The 4587-nt window shown below is 39.3% G+C and overlaps 1 long non-coding RNA gene across 1 annotated transcript; it reads right to left on the bottom strand.

Moving 5' to 3' along the window:
- Window positions 1-260: 260 nt before the first annotated feature.
- On the bottom strand, window positions 261-1925 carry LOC118423266. The gene is made up of 3 exons (XR_004832011.1): window positions 1813-1925; window positions 1046-1140; window positions 261-365 (listed from the first exon to the last, which is right to left on the bottom strand). It is a non-coding gene; the product is annotated as an uncharacterized LOC118423266 (long non-coding RNA).
- Window positions 1926-4587: the final 2662 nt, after the last annotated feature.

Raw genomic sequence — 4587 nt, 5'->3', positions numbered from 1 at the left:
GTCCATCCAGGTAAGCAGGTACATTTGTAGCCGCCGTTAATTTCATTAATTGATATCTATGCGACAGAGATATGTTATAGCTGAACATGTCCTATCCTCATCTCTGTAGTAATAATTACCTAGATTAAGATATTTAAGCATTATTCTTTTCACATATAGTTCTAAAGAGAATTTTTACGATAACAATGAATAGCAGGAATTAAGAATCAATACAAGTTCAATCAATTATTCATATATGCACAAAATCAACTCACCTTGCTGACAGTTCTGTCCAGTCCATCCAGGCGAGCAGATACATTTGTAGCTACCAGCTTGGCTCATACATTGCCCATGCTTGCAAGTGTTTTCGTTACACTCATTGATGTCTGTTTGAAGAAGAGAATAATCTTATAGCTTAACATCATTGATGATTCAGCAGTATCACTTAAGGTCTCATTACACAATTTCGCCGTCCCATAGGAATACAGCTTAAATCTCACAACTTCTATGCCCGCAAATCCAATTAAAAACAGTATTTCTGGAGATGTTTTGCTTTCTATTGCAAGTGCACTAGTTCGTTAGGCAATCAAAAAAATGACACCCAAATCTAGCCGACTCAACTATAATTATCGGATTCCAAACTGCGAGTACCCGATAGCCGCTCGAGGGCCTCTTGAGCCCCCGATGTCCAATTTATTTACTAGAAGGTGATTCTCAAACGTCTTACTGGTGAAAAAAATTGGATAATACCCCGATGTCCCATTTTTTACCAGAAGGTGATTCCCCATCCTCTCACTGGTTAAGAAAATAGAATAGTACCTCGCATTTTTCTTACTTGTAACAAGAAAAATAGAATAAGGCCCCTGCTTCCCCATTTTTTTACTAGAAATAAACTGTCAAATCGCTTACTGGTAACAAAAGGATAACACTACCGCTGTACCATCTTTATTACCAGAAGGTGTTTCTCGATCCTCTAACTGGTACCAAAGATGGGATAATACCCCGATATTCCCATTTTGAAATACAATCTATACCATCTTATTAAAAGCAAAAAACTTTCGCTCACCACTTGGTCAAGTTGTGCAGCACAGGTTGGTAGGAATCGTAGTACCGTTCACGAAGTAATGAACGGTTTGCACGATGGGCTCTTCTCCAGTGTTTCTAAAAGAAGCAAAAACTTATAGATTAGGTGAACAGCAAGCAAAATCACAACTGATTGTGATTGGGTAGTGTGACATAGTCTAGTCCTCTTTCTGTCTTGTTGTTGGACCACACGGTCAGAGCAGGCCTGGCCAAGCCGACGTTTCACTAAGAAAAATTAGCAGTGCCAGGGGATTTTAGACTTTTTTTTAATCTATGCTGTGGCCAACACCCCTTCATTAGCAGCTGTGCTGAACTTAATCTGGATTTGGACAGACAAGGGCAATGTGGCACTAGTGCACTGCACTCAGGTTAGTAACTTATATTTTATATTAGCGGTGCCACATACAAAGTACAGACAGAAGGTAAAGGTAGTCTTTTTCTTTCACCTCCCCGACCGAAGTCAGGTACCCATTTTTACACCTGGATGTAGTGAGGAAGGTCGTATAAAGTGCCTTTCCCGAAGGGCACAACGTCATGGGCACGGCGGGTATCGAACTCGGGACCTCTAGATTCCGAACGCTCTACCAGTTACGCCACAAACCACTTTGTAATTGTACAAAAACACTTGATCAACGTGGATATGGATGTTGATATGAATTTTACCTTGGCATGTTAATGACCATTGTTGCTGAAGTACTGACAGTCACCATATGCAAAGTAAAGACTGACGTAAAGACTGACGTAACATACCTGGATGTTACGTCCTTGGCCTCACTGCCCCCCGGGACTGTTTCCTTTTTCTCAGCCTGTTTGTTGGACCCCCACCAGGCATCCGAGCTGCCAACCAAGACGATGACAATACAAGTATGTAGCAGGAGTAGACGCATGGCTGGAAATCTTGAATATTGAAAGAACGAGAATAAAGATTAGGCCTAGGAAATAAAATGTTGTATTTCCTGTTTTCCTACCTACCGGTATACCCTAAAAACCGAGCCTAAGTTTTTTCAGGACTAAAATAGGAAACACAACATTTTCCTTGCCCTTAAGACTGATACAATGTTATAAACGGATGTCTCCTCAGACATACAACAAACAAAACATCTTCAATCACCGGTCAAATTTTTGTATATAGCGAAATACTGCTATAGATGTCAAAAATTTTGAAGCGAAAGCGGAAAAAAACACTTCCCGTTTGTTCAATATCAAGGTTGCCATTCCAGCATTACGACAAAAATGGAAGTAAATTTTTGATAAAACGGACTTTAAGTTCTTAAGAAGGTCTAGAAATCAGTCAAGATGAACCCGATGAAACTCATCTTACCTCAAAGGTCTCTTTCAGATACAAGATTTCTGTTCCACACTTCTCCAACGATACCAGACGTGCTTCTGTGAGCAATTTCTGTTGTGAACCCTCCTTTTGTAAAGACTTAAAGCAACTTTCCCGTGAGAAAAGATTAGAAGTTAATGACAAGACTCTCAGCAAAAATTCCAATACAAAAGCGGGCACAATGGTTGATCTCTCTGCCGTTTCAATTTTTCTTCTGAATTACAAATATTACATTTTTGTTATTATGATCAAAAAGAGTTCATGTCCAGTAGACCACACAGGCACTAAGTTACTTTTGATTGAAGTGTAAGTCAAATGATAAAAGAATGGCAAACTTCGCTAAATACTTTTTGTAAATAGCGAAATACTTTTATAGATGTCAAAAACTTGAAGGGAAAGCGGAAAAAACACTTCCCGTTTGTTCAATATCAGGGCTACCATTCCAGCATTACGACAAAAATGGAAGTAAACTTTAGATAAAACGGACTTTAAGTCCTTGAGAAGGTCTAGAAATCTGTCTAGAAGAACCCAATAAAACTCATCTTACCTCAAAGGTCTCTTTCAGATACAAGATTTCTGTTCTACTCTTCTTCAGCGATACCAGACGTGCTTCTGTGAGCAATTTCTGTTGTGAACTCTCCTTTTATAAAAAAAAACAAACCTGAAGCAGCTTTCTCGTGAGAAAGGATTTAGAAGTTAATGACAAACTCTCAACAAAAATTCCAATACAGAAGCGGGCACAAATTATGGTTGATCTCTCTGCCGTTTCAATTTTTCTTCTGAACTACAAATATTACACTTTTGTTATTATGATCAAAAAGAGTTCATGTCCAGTAGACCACACAGGCGCTAAGTTACTTTTGATTGAAGTGTAAGTCGACTCAATCATGTGTGGATTTAGCCAATCACTGATAGCTTTGACATTGCCGTTCTTCTACTTGTTGCTAAGCTATCCGGGGTCGAGTCCGTTGAATGGGAGTCCTTTATTGCAACTTCTTTGATGAAATGTTTATATTCATACTGATCACGTGATAGGTTTCTGTCGTCACTAATAACTGCCATAAGGAATCGTTCCCACAATGCAACACCCTATGCTTAGTGTAAAGAAATTGTAACGTTATTCAATCTCTCTTTTTACCCTCAATCTCATCAATAAGTTCTATGTATGTCATCTTTATAAACTGCAATTATTATCTTACATCAATAACTGATCAATGATGGCGTTATTTAATTGATGGAGCGAATTAAAGTAGCACCCCTGTTCAGAATATGGGCTTTTATCATTAAAAAAAATCAAACAGCACAGATTTTTGTCAGTATTTTATACGCTAAGGAAATATATCACTTCCTATAAGTAGTTTAGGTAATACTGACTTAATTCTATGGTTTACACCAGCGCGCACATTTACATTCGTGTTGGAAAGACGAAGGTCAGGGTTGATTTTTAGCCCCCTGGTGTGTGACCTTGGTACTGCAGCAGAGATCTTTTGACCTGGGCATGCTATGGTCTTGATAGCGCGATTCCTACGGCTGAAAATATCTACGTACCGCAATAAAAAGCCAATATGGACAGTAAGCCTCCTGCGCAACATGGAACACTGCGGTTTTGTGATGTGGAAACACAAATTTAGTCTAACGGGAAGAAAATATGCCGTGTGATGGATCGCTGTGGATAAAATCCGCTCATCAATTAATTGCCAATCAATTAGTAACTAGCCCTGACACTCTCTACCATAGGAGAAACGTTGCACATGTCTCTCTTTTACCAGTACTACCATGGCTATTGCTCCAGTGATCTCATACTACTTGTCCCTCTACTGAGAGCCTTTCGGTGCAACACTAGGTTTTCTTCAAACTCATATCGATATACTGTTCAATTGCCGGTTTCCAAATCCTTCTACAGTCAGTTTCTTTCCCCGGACAGCCAAATTATGGAACTCGATCTCTCGACTACAACTTATCAGCCTTCAAAACAAATATCCACCGCTATCTCTTATTCAAAACTTCTTAGTTCATTACCTTGAAGATGTCTTATGACCTTGCTCTAAACAATTTCGTTTAAAAGCAGTATTGTTATTGGGTGGGCCGAAGTGATCGATTAGACTCAGGGTGAAAAGAGTTAATCTCCAAGCAGATCTTGCTGTGGCAAATGGGAAGGAGTTTAGCCGCGGCAGAGGAGTTATTGGCCACAGCGAAGT

This window comes from Branchiostoma floridae, chromosome 9, assembly GCF_000003815.2.
Source record: "Branchiostoma floridae strain S238N-H82 chromosome 9, Bfl_VNyyK, whole genome shotgun sequence".
In the NCBI taxonomy this organism is placed as follows: Eukaryota; Metazoa; Chordata; class Leptocardii; order Amphioxiformes; family Branchiostomatidae; genus Branchiostoma; species Branchiostoma floridae.
The sequence above is the reverse complement of the archived record's forward strand: the minus strand, read 5'-3'. Positions and strand labels throughout refer to the sequence as shown.